The sequence below is a fragment of the Cynocephalus volans genome, chromosome 4, assembly GCF_027409185.1.
Source record: "Cynocephalus volans isolate mCynVol1 chromosome 4, mCynVol1.pri, whole genome shotgun sequence".
NCBI lineage: Eukaryota > Metazoa > Chordata > Mammalia > Dermoptera > Cynocephalidae > Cynocephalus > Cynocephalus volans.
Window position 1 is genome coordinate 112,956,227 of NC_084463.1, and position 25,901 is coordinate 112,982,127.

The 25,901-nt window shown below is 41.5% G+C and overlaps 1 protein-coding gene across 7 annotated transcripts in view; it reads left to right on the plus strand.

Annotated features, from left to right (window-relative positions):
• TEAD1 (TEA domain transcription factor 1) overlaps window positions 1-25,901 on the plus strand; it is a 247,965-nt gene that overhangs the window by 89,149 nt on the left and 132,915 nt on the right. The gene's annotated exons all lie outside the window — the stretch shown is intronic.

A 25,901-nucleotide genomic window follows, 5' to 3' on the forward strand; every position in this document is an offset into this window, starting at 1 on the left:
ATCGATTATAACAGAGAAAGGTGGGTGATTAAGCCTCTGAGCGCTGAGGGCCTTAACCGTTAGGTTAGAAGAACAGGCTAGAAGGGAGAAAGAGAAAGAAAGATAAAGGTGTTGGTTTGTTTAATGATCTTCCTGGATTGAGAAAGAAGTTTTTGCTATTTGTGTTGGCAAATGTTAGTTGAAGAGATAGGAAAGATTTCTGCCCCAAATAGGGACAATAGTAGAGCAAAGGTTAATTTTGGAATCCTCAGAACAGATGAGTAATGGGGGATTTTGAAATAGTTTGGTTCCTGTGGGAATAGCAAAGCCAGCGTCATTAGCGTTTGATTGGGAAGCTTAATGTGTGGGGGGCATGCAAAGGTTTATGCACAAGGTGTGAGCCTTTGCAGCCCTGTTACAAAATAACTAATTAAGGATGGCTCAAGAATTGATCATAAGAGAGGAAAAATGAAACAAATATTAAATTATTACGAAGTTATGCTTTCTAACAGCTTTGCTTGTAGCAGTGGATGAGCCCTGGGATTCAGGAAGACTTGGATTCATAAATCATTCACTGAGGGTCTGCACTGTGCTTTGTCTGTGAGTGGGGACAATAGATAGAAAATAATTAAAATAGCTGACCTATTTGGGCAGTTTCTGTGTGCCAGCCATTTTCTCATTGCTTTAGAATGTGTTATCTTGTTTATTCCTTATAACAATACAACAATACAGGTGCTGTAATTATCCCTATTTTACAGATGAGTAAACTGAAGCCCAGCAAGGTCCAGTTACTTGTTCAAGGTTACACAGTAAATAAGTTGTGGACATTTGCAAACAAGTCCCAATACAACTAACTACAATGTTGATATGGAAGGAAGTGTATTGTGTACTAGAGATATATATGGCTTAGTGGTAGAGCAGCATAAAATGTGATTATTTATGATGGGGGAATGTACGTATGTGCATTTGAGAATGAAAGAGTGAAGAGTCAGAGTCATACAGAGAGATAGACTTAGCTAACTTTGAACTTTGGGAGAAAGGTCCCTTAGTGCTTTTTTTTTGTTTTAGTTTACTTTAAATTATAGACCCCTTTGAGAATCTGTAGAAGATTATGAATCCTCTCCCCAGAAAAAATGCATATGTGTATGTAGTTATAAGATCGTGGCATATGACTTTAGATGATTTCTGGAGCACAGGTTCAGACTTGCTGCTAGGGAGAGAAAGGGAAGGGAAGGGCATTCCAGCCTAAGGGAACAGCATGATAAAGGTACGTTCCTGAGAGAGCACAGCTCTGATATGCTCAGAAATGGGGCTGTTTCCGGGGGGGTGAGGGGGTGGTACATGTGCCTAGAAATGTGGGCTGGCACTGTGTCCAGCAGGCCTGAGTGCCACACTGATCTGTCTGGTGCTCAACAGAGGGAAACCATTACATTTTTTCAAGAGAGGTGACATGACTCAGCCTGTGTTTTACAAACCAGCTCTGAAGGCATGAAGACAAGTTGGATGGCTCTTGCAATAGTCGAGCGCGAGCGTGTGAGGCCTACACACTAGGTGCTGGCGGTGCCAGTGGGAGGAAGATGTTTCAGAGGTAGAACCAACAGAACTGGCTGACCAGATGTCATTTGTGAAAGAGATTCCAGAGTTCCTCTTCTGCGTGATGGGAGGATAGTGGGTCTGTTAAATCAGATAGGGAGTGGAGACAGGAGAAGCAGGTTTGTAGAGAGGAGAGGAATGAGGAGTTGAGTTTTGCCATGTGTTTGAGATACTGGGTGCCCATCCTTATGGAGATGACCTGTAGAGAGTTGGAAATTGATTTCTGGAGCTCTGGCAGGTTGAGGTTGCAGGGGTAATTTGGGAACTCACCATCAGAGAAATAATCCGTAAAGCTGTGAGAATGGGTGATAATGGCCTATGATGCTCAGGCTCACAATTTATCAAGGGCCAAACTGGCATGGATTTTAAATAGAACGTCTGTAGCAGTGGGAGAGTAAAGAGATCACCTTTTTCAGAAGGGAGACAGATTGGTGGTTCTTGAGCCTGATCATCATCAACAGAAGTACTTCAGGAGCTTTTAAAAAAAAAAAAGACAAAACAAATACTGACTCAGTATCTCTGGGAGTATGGCCCAGCAATTGGTATTTCTAAAAGCTCCCTGGGTAGTTTGGGTGATCAGCCAGGTTTGAGAGCCACTGGGCTAGACTGCAGTCTGGGTCCAAGAAGGTAGGACCGCATTTTTAGAGTCGGTAAAAGAAACAAATAAGCAGAGAATGAGACTAACATTTGAAGCCGTCCTTACTAGGTCTAGGTGCAGGAAATAAATTACATTTGCTTTGGTATTCAGTGACTTAGTCTTTGGAGGGGTTTGGCCATGTATAGAGGAAACATGGTGTCTTGAAGGGTGCAGCAAGTTCAGAGAAGATGTATTTTGGACAGAGGGGAGACTTGGCCATTTGATTACTTGGGGAGAAAAATTTATGAATTGAGGATATATTTGATGGAGCAAAACCCAGGAGAGACTTTTAAGGGAGTGGGGCTTCTTTACCTCTGATGCGTAATGGAAGAAGATGGCTGGAGGGTTGAGGGAGGCCCTGATGATTGCTTTCTCCAGATGAAGATTAAGGCCACATGGACTGAGGTGGTCTGTGGGCTTTTGAAAAGTAGAGCAGGTTTAGTACAGATGTTATGGGGAACAGGAAAAATGGAATTAAAAGATAATATGAATCTTTCCATGAACTTTTTGAAGATCCTGCATAGATAGGGGTGTGTAAATGAGTTGTTGAGCAAGGGAGGGCCCAAGAGAAGTTGGAGAGTATTTTCTTTCTTTTTTTAATTGAGATCATTGTAGATTCATGTGCAATTCTAAGAAGTAATACACAGGGAGATCATTAATACACTTTGCCCATTTTTCCCCAGTGGTTACATTTTGCAAAACTATTGGTGTAATATCCACAACCAGGGCACTTACATTGGGCTGCCCTTTCATAGCCATTCCTAAATCTGTCTCCCCTTGTCCCACTTCATCCCTAACTCCTGGCAACTGCTAATCTGTCCTCCATTTCTAAACTTTGGTCATTTCAAACATGTTATGTAAATGAAATCATACTATATGTAACCTTTTGGGATTGGCTTTTTTCCACTCAGCATGAGTCCCTGGAGATTCATCTAGGTTGTGTGTATTAATAGTTCCTTTTTGAGTAGTATTCCACGGTGTGTATGTACCTCAGTTCATTTAACCTTTCACCTGTTTGAGGGCATCTAGGCTGGTTCCAGTTTTGGCCATTACACATCTGCTATGAACAATTATATATAGGTTTTTGTATGAACCTAAGTTTTAATTTCTATATGATAAGTGGCCAGGAGTGTAATTGCCAGGTCATATGGTATTTGTACATTTAGTTGTTTTTAGTTTCTTTTTTAAACTGCCCAACTCTTTTCCAGGGTGGCTGTACCATTTTACACTCTCACCTGCAGTCTAGTTTCTTTGTGTCCTCACCAGCATTTGGACTCATCACTATTTTTTTTTTTTAGTCATTCTGATGATAGGTGTGTATCGATACCTCATGTGGTTTTGATTTGCATTTCCCTAATGACTAATGACATCGTTTCATGTGCTTACTTGCCATCTGTATATCCTCTTCGGTGATATGTCTGTTCATGTCTTTTGACCATTTTCTAATTGGAATATTTATATTTTTATTTTTGAGTTTTGGGACTTCTTTATTCTAGATATAAATCTTTTGTTCGATATGTGGCTTGCAGATATTTTCTCCTTGTCTGTAGCTTATCTTTTCATCCTCTTCACATGGGCAAAAGCAAAAGAACTTTTAGTAGAGCAAAACTTTTAACAGTGGAAAAAGTTTTAGTTTTTAGTTTTCCCTTTTGTGGATTGTGCTTTTGGTGTCAGGTCTAAGAACTCATTGCCTAGCCCTAGGTAGTAAAGATTTTCTCCTATGATTTGTTCTTAAAGCTTTATAGTTTTATGTTTTACTAATAAATCTGTGGTCCATTTTGAATTAACTTTGTATAAGAGAGGGACCAGGTAAAGCTGGAGGGGCTGATAAGCCACGGGGCATGATGCTCAGAGGCTCTGCTCAGTGTAGGAGGAGCGGCAGGACAGGAGGCAGCAGCTGATATTGGAGATGGAGAGATTTCCAGTGATGAGTTTTGAAGTGTGGCCATAAACATGGCCAACCAATATGAATGTGGGCCACGGCCATTGGAGATGAGGAAGCAAACCACTGTGAGGTTTGTCAGCATGGGGTTGACTAATCACGTTGATGTTGAACTTCACAGTGGTAAAATGCGAATTTGTGAATAAGGTACCAAAGTAACCCAGATATTGGGGGAAATTTCTTTGAGGAGGAGATGGCCCATGGATATGAATGGAAAGAGGTTGATATAAATGAATGAATGGACCTAGTAAAAAGCAGGTGGCAGAATGGTGGGATAGAAAGAACATTAGGATCAGAAGAAAATGCTGACATTTCCTACTCTTCTCCTTCTAAATTCTTTGGCTGGTCCAAAACTATGCCTATTTGTGATGTACTGTTGGGGCAGCCATATAGGCTCTTTGTGCCTTCTTACCACCATCAGAAGAAAGGGGAAAGAAAATCAACATATTTCTCCCTACCTTTCAGCAGTGTTGAGAGAAAATGCAATTATTGATGAGAAAGTGCTTTGAACTGAATTCCAAAAATAATGCTTTTTGAAGGTTAAGCCTGTTGAGAGCCTGCTGGAAAGGTAGGAAAGCATATTTTGGAGACATCAAGCATGATTAAGCTTCCCTAGCTTAGTTAGAGGGGTGTTTGGTTAAAGGAGAGGATGAACTGAGCCCTCCTTTCTCAGGGTTTCTGCCAAGGAAGGGTGTGGGGTGAGTAGGGGGAGATGCGGGGCAGACTTTTATGGATCAGGGCCACAAATGATGGAAGGGTCCAATGGGGGCCTGTTGCTGGGCAGAGGCTGTCAGGCCCCATAGCAGTGGCTCTCTGCAGCATCAAAGGCGGAGGGAGTGGAGGGACTTTTGTGTGCTCAGCAGCACAGCCCTGGATCCTGACACTGTCTCTCTATTCTTCCCTTATGGGACTCCCACTTCTAGAACTTCAGTTCCTTGCTTCTCTGTAGCTGTGGCCTTCCAATCCACTTGAGAGCATGTCTCTAATTTATTATTGTTGTTGTTATTTATTTGTTTCCCATTCCACTTAGTAAAGGTTTAAAATGGTCTTTTTCTTACAGATTATATTATGGTGATAGAGTTCTGTTGGTCTCTTTGTAAAGGTGCTATCTCAGAGAACATTTACCTCAGTAAATTTAAGTTTATAAATGTGTCATGTGGGTTGGATCATAGAAGAAATCTGGAGGAATTTACAACATGCCAATAGCAGTTGCCGCAGGGAGACGGGATTATAGGAGACTAACTTCCTTTCTGTTTTTGTATTAATGGAATCTTTTTAAATAGTGAACATATGTTACTTTTGGAATCAGAAGAAAAAAGATAATTATATCAAGTTTATTTTTTCCTCTGGTTGTGAGTAAGGAATACTCATTAAAGAAAAATGTGGAAAATAGCAACAATTAGCAAAGCAAACTATATAGCCTGGGCCCACATTGCTGTGATGTTCACCAGGGGTTTGGTCAGGGGAGCCACAGCAGGTTGCAGTAGGCAGGAGGGTGGGGTTTGGATAGTTGCTCTCCCTTCTTCATCATGTGGGTGGCTGGGATGCTGAACTTGAAGGACAGGTGGTCAGAGAGTGGCAGTGCTGGGGTGTAGAAACAGAACAGGGTGTTCTTATTATAGGTTTTAGGACATCAGTCCAGGACTTCAACAGGTGCCCTGGCCACTTGGGTCTGTCAGTCAGCTGTTCAGACTAACAGTCACATTCATGTATTATTGTAAAATAGTGATGGGAGAGATAGAGGAAAACATTTAGATCCATTCTTTAAATGTCCACAGGCTCATAGCAGAAACAGAGGGGACAGGATCCACGTCTCTGCTGAGCCAGTATTTAAAAATGTTCAACTTGCACTTGTGTGTGGACATGGTTTATTTCTGGAGAGTTGGAGGCCTCTCTTTTTAAAATGCCAGTAGATTTTTGATGACCGTGGTATTGTTTGTAACAGATTCCTGGCAAGTGGTCTTCTATTGCCTTTGTGCAGAGGTGGGTGGGTTTCAGAGCATGAAAACATTCTGGGGACTTTACAGTGTGTGCCACAAATTCTTATTTGAGTATAATTATTAATTGTTTTTAATCACAGAAGTGTTTCTTTTGCTTGATATTTACCTGCTATGAATACCTTGCAGATCATTCTGTCTGCCCACCTTCCCTTTTCTCAACTGCTTCAGTTCCAGATAAATAATACAATCAAATTTGTTCTTCAAAGCCCATATGGATATTATTTCTTTAAAGCCTCTTCCTGTATCCATATACTCCTTTCTCCCTTGTAGTCTTTTAGAACAGTTAGAAAGGTGTGACAATAAAACCTACTGCCCAGGACATTCAATTTATTTAAAATTTTTTTCTTTATAGCATTGCAGCTTTTTTTCATAGGCAGTGAAATTGGTCATTAGCTGAAAATTTCTGTAGGACATTGTTCCTTTTGTAAAAGCCAGAGGAACTTTTTAAGGCTACCTAAAAAGAAAGTGCTCTGGGGGAAATATAATTTATCATCCCAAACCTTTGCAGCTTCCGGGGTAATATTTAACATATGTTAATAAGCTGAGTTTTTTCAGCCATTTACAAAGGTCCCATTACTCACTTTGTGCCTGCCCTCTTCCCTGGGTCTGCCTCTCTGCTCTGTGACTTGCTTGCTATTGTGTGGAGATGGGCTTTGGCAACTGTCTCTTAGATGAATGGTTCCATTACAAACACAGTAGCTTCCGTGACAGCTTAGAAGAGATTGTTGTTTATGACCATTTTTATTGAGAGAGGTTTGGTGCACGTTAATGTCCTGATAAAGACATTTGTACCTGTAAAGTAGCCACAGCCTTAAATATATTTGATTGAAAATAAGATATTAGGGATGATGACATGCCAGATGTGAGGTATCGGATTGCGTGTTTATTCAACTGTTACTGTGATCTCGGTACAAAGATGAGCCCTTGCATTTTCTGTCTCACAGCAACACACAAAATGCAGTGGTGATACGATCCTGATTATGAAAGATGCTATTTAGGTTGCTTGGATTGTAAACCACGTGTATTAGGAAGCATTCTCTCAGTCTCCATATGTCCTTAGACAGCAACCATGAACAGTTGTTAGGTGAAGGGAATTGTCAGCTGGGTTGAACACATGGCATTGTGATAGGGGCCTTTTGAAATGTATGAATTCTAGTAATGCCTGGACTGACCTGGGCAGATGTGTGATGGGATTCAAAATGATAATAGTAATGAATATTTATCCAGTGCTTGCAATGCATCAGGTATTGTTGTAAACATACCTCGTAACAACTAATCTTATGAATCCATTATGAATAATAACAGTAGTCATTCAACAAATCTTATGAATGGCTACTGTTATTATTCCCATATTACAGATAAAGAATCCATCGCCCAGAAAGGTTTAATAAATTGACCAGGGTCACACAACTAGTAACTGCTGGAGCCTGGATATGAACCCCAAATGGTTTGGCTCCAGAGCCAGAGCTCCTAACCACTCCTTTCTGCTGAGTTCTGTGACAGAGCTGGAGCATGAGGTCTCAGGACTCAGTGTCCCTACACTGCTATCTGGCCAGTGTGGAAGACAGTTTTGGTTCCAGGTAAACAATGGAAAAGGGAGAATGGGCTTTCCTGGTATCTGGGACACCCTCCAACCTGTTTCCTGCCTGGTAAACTTCCACTGGTCCTTAAAGACCCTGAAAAAAAACAACACCTCATCTGCTCTGAAGCCTTCCTTAATCTCCACAGGGCAGAGCTAGATGCTCCCTCTTCTGTGTTTCCATAGCGTGTTATGTAATAGTCCGTTAAAGTGCTTGTCAGACTCACTTTTTAAAAAATTGTGGTAAGAACTTTCTGACTCAGTGTGTCTGTCTCTTCATCCCCACTGAGAACTCTTCAAAGGCAGGTGCTGTGACTTTGGCATCTCAGTATCTTCAGCCCTTAGCTTAATCCCTGACACACATCAGGCCCTTGAAAAATGTATGAATTAGCGAAAGTTGTTGGTAATAATAATCCCATCTTTTATCTCTAGAGGGTTTTCTTTCCCAATTTTTTACCATTTTTATCACATTTACAACATTCTAATGAAATAACGAGGGCAACAGTTTTAATTTCATAGATTAAAAACTGAGGCTCAGAGCCCAGCGTGTGTTCTGTTAGATCATCTCATCTTGAAGAGCTTCCAGGTGAAACAAAATGTAGGGAAGAACCAGCAGCACCCACTCCCGTGTTTACACTTTTCCCTTATAACCATGTGAATTCTCTGCCAGAGAAGTTACGAATGAGAGCAGTTGATTAACAGTAGTAAAGCATATCCCTGGAAAGCTAGTCTTTGAGATGTTTCCAAATGGTAGGGGTGTGTTTTTGCACATGTTTGTGTGCATGCACGGCCATTACTTTTTTCAAGTTGACTCTGGGTTTAGTTTTAGTTGTTTGAAAGTCACTTTCATCACTGATTATTATAGGATGACATTCTTGATCCTGAATGATCCACTTAAGTTTAGCAATGAACTAAGTAAGCTATCACTGTGCAGTTCAGCAGCATGTTGAGTTCGGGTTAGTTACCAGGCTACAAAATCTGGTTAGCTACCTGGCTGTCAGTCAGCCTACAGGAATAAGTTCATTATGGTGGTAAAGAGCATAGCATCAGGAGTGAGGGCTGCCTGAGTTTAAATTCCAGCTCTGCCACTTCACTGGCTGTCTAATCACAAGTTAATATTCCTGAACGTCCATTTTCTCATCTGATAAATGGGACTAAGATTGGTGTCCATCACACAAGTTTGGTGTGAGGATTAAATGAGATAATGCATTAAAATACTTAGTATACCCAATTCATTTTTTGCTTTTTTTTTTGGCAGCTGGCCAGTATTGGGATCAAACCCTGAACCCACACCCTAACCAACTGAGCTAACTGGCCAGCTCTCCAGTTCATATTTTGAGAGCAGTATTACCCTGACAAAAAACCCAGACAAACACATCAAAAGAAAACTAGAGAATAATAGCCCTTATGAGTATATATGCAAAAGTCCAAAACAAAATACTAACAAACCAAATCCAGCAAGGTATAAAAAGGATTACATATCATGACCAAGTAAGATTTGTCCCAGGAATGCGACCTTGATTTAATATCTGAAAATCAATTAGTGTAATATACCACGTCAATAGAATAAAGAACAAAAACAACATTGTCATCTCAATAGATGTAGAGAAAGCATTTGACAAAATCCAACACCCCTTCATAATACAAATGCTCAGCAAACTAGGAATAGAAGGGGACTCCTCACCTGATAAAGGGCGTTTATGAGAAACCCACAACTAACATTATACTTCGTAATAAAGGATTGAATGCTTTCCTCCTAGGATCAGGAACAAGACAAGGATGTCTGCTTTTACTCCTTCTATCTGACATTATACTGGAGGTTCTAGCTAGAGCAATTGGTCAAGAAAACAAAATAAAAGTCACCCATATTGGAAAGGAAGAAGTAAGATTATCTCTATTGATCTTGTATATAGCTAAAAAGCAAAACAAAATACGAAACTATTGGAGCTCATAGACAATTTCAGCAAGGTTTCATGATACAAGATCAATCTATAAAAATCAATTGTATTTCTATACTTAGCAATGAACAATCTAAAAATGAAATTATCAAAGCAATTCCGTTTATAATAGCACAAAGAAAGAACAACATACTTGGGAGTAAATGTAACAGAAGAGCAAAACTTTTACCTCCCAAACTACAAAATATTGTTGAAAGAAATTTATAATACCTAAATAAATTGCAAGACATTCTTTGTTCATGGATTAGAAGTCTTAACATTGTTAAGATGGCAGTAACCATAAATTGATCTACAGATTCAGTGCCATCCCTATTAAAATCTCAGCTGACTTCTTTGACAAGCTGATTCTAAAATTCATATGGAAATTCAAGGGACTCAGAATAGCCTAAACAGTCTTGAAGAACAGTGCTGGAGGACTCACACATTTCCTGATTTCAGAACTTACTACAAAGCTACGGTCTGAATCAAGGAAGTGTGGTACTGAGAAAAGTTACTCATATACATCAACAGAATAGAATCAATAGTCAAGAAATAAGCCTTCACATTTATGGTCAATTGATTTTCAGCAAATATACCAAGACAATTCAGTGGGGGGAACAATAGTCTTTTCAACAAATGGCACTGAGCTACTGGATATCCATGTGCAAAGAATTGGACCCCTTTCTCACATCATATGCCATAATTAAGTAATTAATGGATCATAGGTGTAAATGTAAGAGCTAAAACTGTAAAACTCTAGAAGAGAATATAGGAAAAATTCTTTCTGACCTTGGATTTGGCAAAGGCTTCTTAGATATGATACCAAAAGTATAAGTGATAAAAGTAAAAATAGATAATTTGGTACTATATCAAAGTTAAAAACATTCATGCTTCAAAGGATATCAAGAAAATGGAAAAGACAACCCAGAAAATAGGAGAAAAATATTTTCAAATCATAAATACAATAAGCGACTTGAAAAAAAAAAGAAAAAAATACTTTCATCACTCTAATAAAAAGGTAAGTAATCCAATTAAAAAGTAGTCAAAAGATCTGAATAGACATTTCTTCAAAGAAGATATACAAATGGTCAAAAGCATATGCAGAGATATTCAACATCATTAGCCATCAGGAAAATGAAAATTAAAAGCACAGTGAAATACTACTTCGTATTTGCTAGGATGGCTGTAATCAAAAAGACAGACAATAATAAGAGTTGCTGAGGATGTGGAGAAGTGGCAACCCTCATACATTGCTGGTGGGAATTTATAAAATGGCACAGCCACTCTGGAAAACAGTCTGGCAGTTCCTCAGAAGGTTCAACATGGTCATAAGACCCAGCAATTCTACTGCTAGGAATATAACAAGAGAAATGAAAACAGATGTCTATGCAGAAATTTGTGCATGAATGTCCATAGAAGCATTATTCATAATAGTCAGAAAGTGGAAACAACTCAATTTTTGATTGATCAAACTGATGGCTGCATAAATAAAATGTGGTATATCCATGCAACGGAATATTATCTGGCAGTACAAAGCAATGAAGTGCTAATACATGCCACAGTATGAAGGACTCCTGAAAACATTATGCTAAGTGAAAAAAGACAGCCACAAAAGGCCACATATTGATGATTCCCTTTGTGTGAAATGCCCAGAATAGGCCAATCTTTAGAGACAGGAAGTAGATTAGTGGTCACCTAAGACTAAAGAATTTAAGAGAAAATAGAGTGACCGCTAATGGATATGGAGTTTCTTTTGGGTTTATTAATGTGTTTTTTTTAATGAATATACTGAAAACCACTTTAAATGGGTGAATTGTGTGATGTATGAATTATATATCAATAAAGTGAGTATGCATACATAGGTGCTTAGCATCATGCCTGGCCCATTGAATTGTGGTCAATGGGTGTTAGCTACCATTGTAATAATAACTCTTCCTTCAGGTGTAGAGCACCTTTATAGTAGTAAAGATGAAATGAGAAAAGAATGCTGAGAAAGTAGATGAATATACCCGTTAATTCAGATAGCAGATGAGAGAGAACATGACTAAATCTGTGGCAGCACTAGGCTAGGACCTGAATGCTGATTTTGGAGAACTACTATAAAGATTAATGAAATGGGGCCAGCCCGTGGTTCACTCGGGAGAGTGTGGTGCTGAGAACACCAAGGCCCCGGGTTCGGATCCCATATACGGATGGCCGGTTCGCTCACTGGCTGAGCGTGGTGCTCACAACACAAAGTCAAGGGTTAAGATCCCCTTACCGGTCATCTTTAAAAAAAAAAAAAAAAAAAAAAGATTAATGGAATGTGGTGCAAGTGCCTGGCATATAGAAGGCACCCCCCAAAACTGTAAATCTGAAGCTTAAAATGTGGTTGAACTTAGATAACAGGATCCAGATATCAGTAAACCAGATTTTCTTCACAAATACTAATCACTTTGTGATAGAGACCAGGTTTTTGTGTCCAGAAGTTACTAAACTAGATTGTGTGTGTGTGTGTGTGTGTGTTTTCTTTATTTCTTTTTTTCACAATAAGTATGACAAAGGCCAGGGTTTTAGTTCTGGTGCTATCTTTCTTTCTAGGCAGTGTCTGGGGAAACTCAGCTTCCCTCCAGTCAGTTCAAGACTGACCAGCTTTGCTCTTTGCAGGATGTCTTTGGGCCTGAGTGTGTGAGACCCCCGAGAAGACACGGCCAGAGCCCAGCCCTCACGCTCTGGAAGGTAGTGCCTGCAGAAGCTTTGCATTAGCATCGTAGATGCCCCATGCTAACTACCAGTGATTCCTCTTTTAGAACTTGGAAAATGTACCAATAGATTGGACGTTTCTCTGCTAAGATGCAGTTTGTGGGAAAAAAAAAGAATTAAAAGATAATACAAATCTTTCCATGAGCTTTTTGAAGTACCCTCATATAATTATAGAGGGAATTTCCCATCTCAGTTTTGGGGAAAACCAAATGAGCCTCACACTGACACCCAAGATGGCATGGCTACTGAGTGGTGGAGCCAGATTCAGAAACCTCCCATGTCTGTCTGACGGCTATGACAGTTTGCTCTTAGTCTCAACCACCAGGCTGAGCTGCCTCTCAGGCGTGAATAAAGTGGAGGGGAAGAAGGCTGACCACAGGGAGGTGTGAAAGCACAGTCAGGAGGCTGGTAGAACCTGGAGTGTGGGATGTCTGGCAGGATGGGTGGATGGAGTGGAGCAAGCTGGGCGATTGTGTGGTGCAGTGTCTGGAGGGCGCTTTTACGCACTAAAGATCAGAGATTCTCAGCTTTTCATACACAGGAACGTGGTCGGTCGGGAACCTTTGTTTTTAGGATACTCGCCTATTGTTTGAGGAGAATTATTCTGGAGGTCTTATGTCCTAAGGAGCTGTTGCTGCACTGCTCTTGGTGGGAGATGGAGGACTGGAACTAGGTCAGAGGCTCAGGGAGTGACAGGGAGGGGATAGGATCAGTAGATTACAGATCAGGTATTTGTATTAGGATCAGCAGGTTTGGTGGCAAGGGAAAAGATGAAGCTTCTTCGTCTGTGTGGGCTCAGCAGTGCCATTTATGGAGACAAGTGTGGAAGAGCAGGCTTGAAGGGGTGCAGTTGGGGCCATGAGTTTGAGTTGTATGGAGTTTCCAGTGCTTTGGGGCTCTCCATAGGGAGGGGGTCACAGGCACTTACTTGGCGATTCTGCATTCTGGGTTTGAGAACAATTTGGAAGACATCATCCCAGGGTTTGGAGTTGAGACCTGGGAAGTGGATGAGATTGTCTAGGAGAGTGAGAGAGAAAGGGCAGAGAGGAAGGAACACTAATGGGAAGCATTAAGAGTCATTGTCCTGAGCTCTATCTCATGCTCGTGGGAACATTTTAGTAAGCTTCTTGCACGTCACATGAAATGTTACAGATGCAGGAGCAGGGGTATCTGCATTCATGCATTTTTACTGTACTAAGTGTGTCTTTAAGTTTGTCTCCTGGCTGTGTGTGATGGAAGTACAATGGTTTACTCGTAGGTTCCAGGGGATGCCGAATGTCATGCTGTGTTCCACTCTGTGACTCCCTAGGGTTAGTTAACAGGTCAGACCCTGTGTCCTCGTTGGCTCTTTCCTTTCCCTTAAGCCAGAGGTGGTCTGGACTCGATGTGTGATTTCTTCCTTCCAGCCTCCCTTTGCTCAGATTTGCTGAGCTCCCTTTGGTATTTTCTATTGTAAGGCCTCAGCCACCCTGTTAACTGTAGCTCCTATAGCTGAGAGGTGCAGACTTGCAGTGCGCCATGAATAAAAATGACCAGCTGCTGGGAGCCCCTGGCCTGGCCAGGCATATCAGGTGAAGAGGAGCCTGGAGAATCAGCCCTCTTTCAAAATCTGCTTCAGCTTGCTCTCTTGGGGCCAACCTGAGGGTTGAGAAGCCTGCAGAGAAAATCCAGAGACAGGAGGTGTAACCTGTCAAAAGTAGCAGGGCTGTCCTCTCTCTGTCAGATCAAAGGCAGACTTTGCAGTCACTTGGCACCCTAATGTGAGGATGTTTTTGAGCCAGGGCTGGGGCTCCTGGTGGCCTGTGCCTGGGACTGTGGGGACGTGTGGGCCTGCATGTGCTCTTTGTGGGTGGGGGTGGAGGGTTGGGCAGGACAAGTGCCCACCCAGCTGCTCTCTTAGAATTCAGTGCAGAGGGATGCGGGGAGATCAGCCTGGCCTCCTCGGTTTTCAGATTGGAAGCTGCTGCCCAGAGCTGCCCTTTTCCTAATTTGTCCCACAGATCCTGGCCTCCAGGGCATAGAGGTCATTCCCAGTTTGGCCTGTGCCTAGGATGATCATCTAAACTAAGACACTTTGGAGGATAAATGGGGCAATGTTAATAATCACACTGGGAAAACAAAAACGAACTAGAACCATCGCAGGCAAACTAGGATATGTGATATTTCTCCCTGAGCCTTCACTTTTGGCTTAATTCTTACCCCTACCCCAGGCTATACTTCCTCACTCCCTACCTCCAGGTCCCATGACCCAAATGACTTTAGGTCTCAAGGACTTACAGATTTTGGTTCTTTGAGGTTTGATCTATGGAACAGAAACCTCAGGGGTCTCCTGTGGGTGCATATGTCTGAAAATCTATGACTAGTCAGACCCAGGAGCTTTGTTTTTCAACGATAATGTGGGTATGTAAAAACTTACTTATTTTTATTGTAAGCATAAGTTTAGTCTTCTCTTGCTTGTAGCATAAGGTGGCCTGCTGGTAACAGAAAATTAGGAAAGAAACATTCTACTCTGAAAGTTGGCTGTCCTGGATATAGCTCAGAAACTCAGCCACACACAGGTGGAGTGTGAGGGGAGCAGGGGAATCGTTACTTGTTTCTCTGTGTCTGTGGGGGAGGGGACACTAGCAGCTGGGCTTGCTGAGACCAAGCCAAATGGGGATTTAGGCAGAGAAGGTATTCCTTTTGGGGAATAGAGGATGGAGATGAACGCCTTGCCTGGTAGCTTTCTCAGCCTGCACCATCCAGCACTGGCAGAACCTGGATCACTGTGGTACTCAGTGACAGAGGTCTGAGGAGAGGAAGTGGCTTATGACTGTGTCCTCACACCTCTGCCTCCCCCAGGTGACCTGGGTGGCCTAGATTTGACGGTTCTCTCACTGGAGTCAGATTTAGCGAATAAAAATATGGGATGTCCAGTTAAATTTGAATTGCACATAAACAAAGAATAACTTTTTAGTCTAAGTATATCCCATGCGATAGTTGTGTTTTATACAGCAACCCTAGTTAGTAGGGACTGGCCAGATTTTACTTATTTTTGGAGCATGGCATAACCGTTCATAGTGCTGTTTTATACGGCAACCCTAGTTAGGAGGGACTGACCAGATTTTGCTTATTTTTGGAGCATGGCATAACCATTCATAGTGCATTCATTCAGTAGCTATTTATGGAGTGCCAGGGATATGTCAGATGCTGCTCTAGGCACCAGGGATACTGTAGTGAGCAAAACCAGACAAGAGTTCTTGAACTTGTGGAGCTTTCATTCTAGTGGGGGTGATAGTAAGAAAGAGAGTAAAGTGTGGTAGATGGTGAAAGTGGTAAAGAGGGAAATAAAGCAGGGGAGGAGGATTGGGAGGGAACATTGGGAGGACCCACATCTGAAGGAGATGAGGGACAGATGGAATAAGCCAGGCAGACATTTGGGGAAGAGTATTCTAGGCAGAGGGCATCATACACATCAAAGCCCTGATGAGCCTGATGTGTTTGAGGATCAGGGGGTCAGTGTGGCTGGAATGGAGTCAGCAAGGGGGACGGTGTAGGAGTGGAGCCAGCAATGAGGTCACGGGCGCAGATGTCGTATAGCATTGTAGTCCTCTGTAAGGATTTTGGCTTTCACTCCAAGCAGGAGACCATTGGAAGGTATTAAACAGAGTAGGGGTGTGATCTGATTAGGTTTTTAAAGGATCAGTGGCTGCTGGGTGGAGAAATACTGAAAGCAAGCCTGGGTCCACGTCTTGTACTTGTCCACAGTGGTGGGATTTGAGACCTGCATGCCATTTGGAATAAAGGGATGTTGCCACCTGGATGCAGCAGCACTTTGCAGGATCTTTGGCTTCTTTTCTCCTCTCTTTCTTCCCCATTTAAGTGAAAAGTTCCTACCAAAGAAGGGGAATAATATGCTGCAATTATCTATCCTTTTTTGCCAACCACTGATAATACTTTGTTCAAGGGACAGTTACTAAATATTCCCTATTAAGCCTTAGAGAAAGAGTAGTGACTTGGTGGGTATCACTCATGTGAAGTTTCAGAGCCTTCTGAAATGATAATACAGTAAAAATATGTCAGTTTTCTGCTGGTATAGAAGGAAGTTGTTTTTTGTTGGATTAATTAAATGGTTTGAGAGCTGAAGAGCTTGAAAGCATGTCTTACATTTCCAATCCTTGAAAAGGAAAGAGAAGAGTAAGCTGGCTATATAATGTAGAGCTTTCTCTGCTTTACCTGGCTGAAGCAGTCGATTTAAAAAGTTAAAAAAAAAGCCAACATAGTAAACATTTACAATTAAAGAATGTAAAAACTAAGGGATATATGCCTTTGATTTTATAAAATAATTATATCATTTCGAGAAAAATACTGAGGCTCTAAAAGCTTGGCTTTTAAGTAAATACAGTTATTTTAAATGTCAGCCAATTTTTATGATGAGAGTTATAATTCTAACAGGTGTGGTAAATATTTTCTAAATATGTTTGACAAACATGTTAATGTAGAGATGGAATACTGGTAAATTAGCTTTGATAAGTAATGTTATTGACAGGTATTTCAATTTTTGATATATCCACAAAATTTATTTAAGAGGATGAAAAAAATGAAACACTTTAAAAAATGTATAGTGTGCACATTACCAAATATGAAAATGGACTGTTTCACCAGACTTGTGAAGAATATCTTAAGACTCAGTCAATGTTTGAAGTAAGAAGTAAGGAGACTTTTTTCAGGGACTGTCCTGCACCACATCATGCCCTAGGCACTGAGAACACAGAATGGCAGGGATGGCCACCGTGAAATACGTTGTGCAACGTGTGCTAAGGTACAGGCGTGTGCATTGCATAATTATAAAGGAGGGCACTTTAGTTTAAATATATCCTAGACCAGTGATTGTAGCTCCTTTCTTAATCAGGGATTAAAATTCAATTTAAAGTGCTTTAATGTAATTGAGACACCCTCCCTGCCCCATGATAAATTGAGATTTGTGTCATCTCAGTTTTGAATTACAACATAGAAGTACATTAACTTTAGAGTCAGAAAGATCTAGCATCACCACCTCTTGCTGTATGAACTTGATTTCTTTAAGCTTTACCTTCCTCACTGTAAAATGGTAATAATAAAACCTACCTCAGGGACTGGTTGTGCCAATTAAATGAGGTAACTTGTATAGGTTCTTTAGACAGTACCTGGCACACGTAAGCTCTCAGTTCATGGGGACTGATATACTTACTGGCATTGCATGTATTCATTCATTTATCTATCTATTAATTATTATTTCCCGACTGAGACTATACAATTTATGTTAGTTGATGGTTTCCAAATTCAAGTTTTGGGTTTGTAGCCAGCTTCTAATGAACGCCTTGAGAAAGAGAGAGTTTGGCTTAGAATAGGTGAATGGTAGGAACTCAGAGTCCTGGTGAATGTGCCTTTACACTTGAGCTCTTCCTCTAGGTGGCTGTTCAGCCAGGTTCATAGCAACAATGGACACAAGCTGAGAGTCTCCAGGGCTGCTCTTCTCTAGCAAGGAAATGTATTGCAGAAATGTTGAGAGGAGCACACCACACGTGGAGGCCTGAGCCCAGTTGGGTTGTTCAGCTGGGCCAGTTGGAGGGTCTCAGCCGGTGCACAGACATTGCCCTGCAGCCTGGGCCCTGCTCAGTGGGCTTAATGGAGCAGACATACCCTGGTGGGGGACTGTAGCCTCCAGCTGCTTTGCATCCGTTCTTAGCCAGGGCTGCTTGATCCTCTGCTCTGCTATTTAAATTTGTCACTCACTGGTGACAGCTTCCTGCCTTAACAGAGGCAGTGTGTGTTCTACAGGTTTCAGCTCATTACCTCTGCAGGGCCCTGTCCCTCCATTGGCTATTGCTGAGCCTGGGCCCAGTGTAGGACCCTGCTACCCATATGGGGCCTGCTACCTTACCTTCAAGGGACCTTTCTTTGCAGCAGGGCCAGAGCCTGAGGTTTTGTTTTCTCTCAGCCTGAGAGGATTATGATATTTGAGTTTGAACATCAAGAAGACGTTGGTTCTGCTACCCAGGTTAAGTAACTTTGGGTAAGTCAGTTTACCTCTTGGGGTTGGTTTCTTCTACTAATAGGTGAACTTTCTGAGGGCTGTTACCATGTCATCTTCAGCTCTGTATCCTTTGGACATAGATGCTCACTAAATGATAACTTATATTTGTAAAATGGGGATGATGGAATCCTTATCCCTAAGCTGTGCTGAGGAGGAAAGATGTTTATGTAATTCTGTTAAACTGCAGCAAGGAGAGTAAGGTGAAGGGACCCTTGCATTCCTCCAGATTCTACTCCCTCCATATCCCCAATATGTCAAACAAATCAAGACTTAGAAAGAAGTCCAGTTGTACATCTTCATTTACTGATTCAAACTCTTACTAACTTTGCCAATGAATCTAAATAGATGTCTCTCCAAAGAAGGTATGTAAATAACCAAAAAGCACATAAAAAGATACTCAACATCATTAGCCATTAGGAAAATGCAGATTAAAATGACAGTGAGATTGTACTTCACACCCTCTAAGATGAGTACAGTTGAAAAGACACAATGACAACTGTTGGTGAAGGTGGGGAAGAATTGGGACCCTCACACACTGCTGGTGGGAATGTAAAATGGTGCAGCCTGTTTGGAAGACAGTCTGGCAGTTCCTCAAAATGTTAGAGTGGTTCCACTTCTAGGTATCTGTGCAGCAGAAATGAAAACATATGTCTACCAAACACTTGTATGCACATATTCATAGTAGTGTTATTCTTACAGGCTGTGTCTGAATTAAAGCCCTGGTCTCTGTTATAGACTGCGTGTTAGGATGCCCTGTAGAGGAGATTTTCCAGGGATAGCTGCTCTCCTGATGGTTTTATCACATAGGGTTCATGCCTAGGAAATGCCAAGCTTTTGTCCTCTGTCATTTGTAACTTTCAGAGAACAGTCTAAATTTGGTTTGTGTTTTAAGAACACAAATTCAGGGAGTCTGTTGTAGGGCTTCTGTAGAAAACTTTTATCACCTAAGGGTATCTGATATATTCCAGACTTTGGTCTCCTGCATTCCTTGTAATCAGTATGGGAAGACCCCTTGTTGTTATGATGTGGGTTGCTCTTAACACTTCAGGCTTTTGAAAAGGAATTCCTGGTCTGATGAAAGATTCTGGCAGTACTGGGATATCTTTGGAAGGCACTGATAACGGTCTTGTCAGTTTCACGGGCAGGCAGGTTCTCCTTATAGAAGTTTCTTGTGACTAAGATCCTGATGAGCAGGCTTTTTCCTTGCTCCAAATAGTGAAGGTTGCAGGTGGTTGGCTGTGGGGGTGGAACATCTTAGATATGTCTGCTAAGTTTAGGAGTCTGTGAGTAGCAGCCTTAAGGACAGGGCCTCTTGATTGAGGTTTGGGGCCAATTTAAGCCAATTCTCTAATCAAATATTTTCTTGCCTTTGAGATATAAGTTCTTCCTATAAGAAAACTATAAGGGACTAGGGAAAAATGCTTCCTTAATAACAGAATAAAGCAAGATTGCCATAGGGAGGCAGTAAAAAGCACAGGGAAGCAAGCAGCCCTGTTTGTTTGTCGAACATAGGTGAAGTGTTTATTAGACCCCAAACAAGTTAAACCAAAACTTCTAAATGAATATGATTACAGAAATCTGAAAGATCTAGGAATAACAGGAATATCAGAGGAACAACTGAACTATACACGACTCCAGTGTTCCCTGAAACTAAGGATAGGTGGGCACTTAGAAGTGTCTCCTGAATGGGAGGTCAGGCTGCAGGGTGATGGACATTGGGCATGTGCTTGGGGCACGCCTTCAGGCACATGAGGACACTTTGAGATCACCTCCCTGATTAGAAAGTTGTTTGGTGAGTACAAAAATAGGATGAAAGTAAAAGGGTTTTAAAGGGAGATTTCTATCAAGCTCTGTTTGGTAGATAAATGGTACCTCTCTGCCCTGGAGCATTTTAGATTTTAGGCAAATGTTATTGACCTCTCAAGTTGGGGAGGGTGATTCTAAAGATGTTACCTTAGTAAAAATAAAAGGAAGAGGAAAAAAGTTAAAAATGTCCCATACAGCACTATGAAGAAAGTTTTGGCCTAGACAAAAAAAATACAGACAAATCTGAAAACTTGTTGCTTTTCTCTTTAGTTTGCGTGTGTGTGAGATTGTCATTGACACTTAAATGTGGAGTTGGTCCAGGACTCCACTGCATTGTCTTGTTAGAAGTCCTGGTTTTAGAACATTAGGCCTGGAAATGTACGTTCCAGGTTTTGGCAGAGCAACTCTGTGCAAGTTCCGCAGCCTCTCTTTAACTTTAAAATAGGGGCAGTTATGCTGAATCGCTGTGTGGTTGCAGCGCGAGTTAAATGAAGTATATAGTAAAGCATCCAGTATAATGCTAGGAGCTTGGTAAATGCTCAATAAATGTTAGTTTCATTATTTTACATATAAGTAATTCTCTTATAGTGAAAATTGTGATTGGGAGTATCTAGACTTAAAGTACACATATTTATTGTTTTCCTTCTGATTATAATATTAGAAAAAATGAAAAGTATAAAAAATAAATTCCTATCTAGAAATCAGTCAATTTAATATTTTGTTATCTATTTCGTCAGTTCTGTGCCTCTATACTTTTTGTTTTTTTCTCTCACATAATTTAGCTTTGGGATAGCTTAGTTTTCTGTATATAATTGAAAATCTTTGAAAGTTATATTTTTAAAAATTGCCTATAAGTAAATAAATGTATATACATATAAATACACATATTTCTTTATACTTGAGTATACTTTATTAAACCAGCTTAATTTTGAGCAATTAAAATGGCTTTTCCCCTCACATGTAACTATAGTGAGTGCCCTTGAGTAATTAATATAACTGGTTATTTCTTTAGGACCAATTCCAAGAAGTGGAATGGCCTAGTTAAAGGGTATATTATTTTCTTTAAGAGTTATGATAAGATTGCCAAAATACCGTGTTCATTCCATTAAAATAGTAATGAGAATGCTCGTTTCCCCAGTTCCTGATCAGTGTTGGGTATTTAATTTTTAAAATGTCTTTGCTGTTTTGATAAGTAGAAAATATCTTATTGTTAATTTGATTTGTATTTTCGATTACAGATGAGCTTAAATAATTGCCTATGTTTATTATGTATTTGTGTTTCTTTCATGATTATCTATTTTAGTATTTTGCTCAATCTTCCCTTTAAAGTATTGTCTATCTTATTAGTTTGTAGGATGTTGACACTATTCATGTATGTTTCAGATATACAGAGTTTGGCATTTCACTCCGCTTTGGGTTGAATGTCCCCCAGTGTAACTGTTGAGGATGGGAAATCCTATTATGGTAATGAAAAGGTGGGACCTTGAGGAAGTGATTAAGACTGTAGGACTGTGCTATGGTGAATGGATTAAATATGGTGGCCATTGACATGGTTTGGAGGGCTCTAAAAGGAGAGTGAATGAGGAGGTGAGTGTCTCTCTCTGCCTCACCATTTTCTGTCATGTGAGACCCCTGGGTCTTCGTTGCCACCACCAAAGCCTTCAACCAAATGTGTTCCCTGGACTTTGGACTTCCCAGCCTCCAAAACTGTAAGTAGTAAATTTAGGTTTTTTAAATAAATCATCCAGTTTCAGGTATTTGTTAAAAGCAACAGAAACAGACACGTTCCCCTCTCCCCCCTTTTTTAAATAAAGCATTTTTAGATACCCACTGACATGGGGAGTGGAGGATTTTTTGTTAGGAAAACGACATGTAGAATGAGGAACATGAAACAAAGGGGGGCTTTTCTGGATGACTTCTCTGTTGTTAAGTCCAGTGACTATCTGTGATTGAGTGGGGTCAGTAGGAATCTTGCTGAGTCTGAACATCTAGAGCTCACTCACTCATTGTGTTTTCACTACAGCTACCCAAAAGCCCTTCCTCACTGGAAGGAGTCACGGCATGGGATATTCCTCAAAAATGTATGTGAAATGCATTGCTCTGAGGAATCGTTTTTGGAACACTGGGGAGGATAATGGAGGCAGACATTTTATGCTTATGGCTCTGGAGTAAAATGGCCACGACCCATCTCAAACCTATCTTAAACTTTGCTTGCTTTGGTCGAATCTAATGGGAAATAGCTGTGGGATAGTGGGAAGGGAACAGGGCTTGGAACCAGTAGTTTGAATCCTACCTCTTCCACTTAATAGCTGTGTGACCAGACACAGATGATTTAATATTGCTTAGTCTCAGTTTCCTAGGTTTGCTGTGATCCACTTGGCATGTCCTAAGAACGCAGTATGCTTGTTAATTATTTTTTCTCTTCCTACCAGACCATGAACTTCTATGCCATATTCACTTCTATCCTCATGCACGTAGTAGTCCCTTTGCGATTACCTGATGACCAAATGAATGGGGCCAAGTGCAGCAGCTTAAATAAGAGCAAGTGCTTTCTGAAGGGTGAGAATTAACTTGCAAACATTGTGTGTGTGTGTGTGTGTGTGTGTGTGTGTCTGTGTGTGTGTGTGTGTGTCTGTGTCTGTGTCTAGTTTTAAGAGAACCTCATGGTATTGATGGCTTTTGGGTAATCAAGGTAGGCCGAGTTTGGAGTGTCCTGCATAATTTGGGGCTTGGAATCCCCCCTGGTTAGGTCAGGGCTAACAGGATGGTGCTGATTGTTTCTCTCCAGGAGGGCCCCTGATCCTTGAAGTCTGCCTCCTACCCCCACCCCCAGTTCCTGTGTGGCCAGCAGCCTCCCTGTCAGAACTTACTAGGCCAGAATGGGCTGCAGGGGCCCAGCCAGGCCTGTGATTGTTCCTACTCATGACAGAGTAGAGCTGCTCCTGCAGGACAGTGGGAGCACCCGAGCAGGTGTGCATGCACATGTGGGTCCACTTGCTGTGGCTGCAGCCTGCGAATGCCCTCCACGAGGCCAGGTACCTGGACTTGTCGCTGAACAATTACTTTTCCTTGAAGGAGATTCTCATTGCCTGGTGCCCTCCCTAGTACTTCTCACAAGGAAAGAAAACCTGTCCTGATCACCTGTAGCATGATTCAGTCTCACAGTAGCCCAGCAAGGAAGGTGTTAGAGTCTCACTGTGAGACTAGCACTATTCCCAGAGCTGCCATACAGACTAGCACTAACTGGGTGGCTTAAAACAATAGACATTTATTTTCTTACGGTTCTGGAGGCAAGAAGTCCGAGATCAAGGTGTCGGCAGGGCTGAGTTCTCTCAAGGCTCTAGAGGAGGATCTGTTACATGCCTTCTCTTAGCTTCTGGTGTCACCATCAATCCTTGGCTTTCCTTGTCTTCCAGCTGCGTAACTTCAGTCTCTGCCTCTGTTGTCACATGGCATTCTCTTTTTAATGTGTCTTCGCATTGTCTTTATATAAGGACACCAGGCATATTGGATTAGGTTCACCATGCTCCAGTATGACTTAGACTAACTACATCCACAGCAACGCTATTTCTCAGTAAGGTCAAGTTCTAAGGTATTGAGGGTTAGGATTTCAACATATTTTTGGGGGGGACACATTTCAACCCATAACCCTCATGTACACAAGCACACGTGGTTAAAGAGGATGAGTAATTTGGACATGGTCACAATTAGGAAGTGTTGGGGCCAGGATTGTAACCCAGGTCAGTTGACCCTAAAGCCTTTTCTCTTTCCACTAAACTTTCGAGTGTCAGAATCACCTGGAAAGCTTATAAGAAACACGGAGGCCCAGACTCTCCTCCCTTGCTCCTCCAAATGTGGTCCATGGACTGACAGCATCAGCAGCACCTGGGAGCTTGTCAGAAATGCAGATGCTTACGCTCCACCGCAGACCTACAGAACCAGCACCTACTTCTAACAAAACCCCCGGTGATTTGGATACACACTCAAGTTGATAAGACACCTGACTTGGTGTGGCACACTGCTCTTCAACCCTGATTGCATATTGGATTTGCTTGAGAAACTTAAAAAACAACCCAAGAAAACAAATAACACCGATGACAGTCTCATCCCAAGTCAGTTGAAACAGATCTCTGGTGACGTAGCAATCATTTGTATTTTTTAAAAGCTGCCCAGGCCATTCCGATTTACAGTGCAAGCTGAGAACCACTGGAGGGCTGGAGATGCTCATCTCTGGAGGAGTGTCCAGACTCTTCAGTTGAGAATTCTATCTGCACAGGCTCTACTTTTTATTTCCACAATAGCACAGAAGCAGGGGTTGGGGGGGAAGGTTTATTTCAGAGAAGGCAGATTTTCAGAGCAAAGAAGATCACACTGCATTTCTTTTCTGACTTAACCTCTTACAGATACTAAGTGAGCAGTTGCAGCCTATTTATTGGGACTGGGAACATGGGGGGGCGGGGAACATGAAAGCTGCTATTGGGATAGCAATAGCAGGCACTCAGTGTTTGTTAAATTGGAAAAGAAAACCCATAGAAAGCCAGCATGGTTGGTCTCACTGAAATGTGTTCCTTAGATTACCTTGGGGTACAAAGAAAAGTTGCAGGATAGAGGACTGCGCAGGCATTGAGATGTTTAGTAATTTTTGATATAGCAATAAACATGGAAGAGTTATTGGAAGTTTTCAGAATAAAATGTGAGCAACCCTTAACACCTACAGGTATATTTCCTGCTGTACGTTTTGCTTTGGTAAGGGGAGGAGCAGGTATTCTGGATAGTGACATCTTAGCTTTTAATCCTCCACCGAAATAGACTTGAAGAAGGAAGGTTACTATGTTCAGACCATCTTGCCCTGCTGTTTCCTCACACTCTGTTCTGTCAGTCCTTCCATTAGCTGATCTTTGGGAAACCATAGAGTGTAGGGAGGGGACCTATATTAGTCAGTTTTCTATTGCTTATAACAATACTTGAAACTGGATAATGTAGAAGAAAAGAGGTTTATTGCTTACAGTTTTGGGGTCTGAGAAGTCCAGGGTCCAGGGGGGGCACATCAGGTGAGGGCCTTCTTAGGAGGGGGACATTGGCACAGTCCTGAAATGGTGCAAAGTATCATATGGCAAGGGCTGAGCAAGAGCGTTGCTTTCTTCCTCTCCTTGTAAAGCTCCTAGTCTGCTCCCTGATAACCTATTAAACCATCCATTAACCCATTAATTCATGAATTGAAAGCCAGCATGGTTGGTCTCACTGAAATGTGCTCCATTCATGAGGGCGTAGTTCTCACAATCCAATCACATCTTAAAGACCCCACCTTTTAAATACCATATTGGGGATTAAGTTCTAACATGAGCTTTGGAGGGGACAAACATTCAAACCATAGCATGGCTCATTTCAGTTTGGGTCTTGATTTAGCTTGCATTTAGTTCTCAGACCAGAGCTTTTAGAGATGGTTGGCAACTTATTCATTGACAATTCTAGTGTCCCTTTCTCATTCCCGGACCCCTTGACTTTTGTGCAGCATTTTGCATCCCTGGTGTGCTGCCCACCCCTATCCTGAAAGTCTCTTCTACTTTGATCTCCATAGTACAGCCCTTCCATCTTGGATGCTTTTTTCTCTTTTTTTTACTGAGCTTCCTT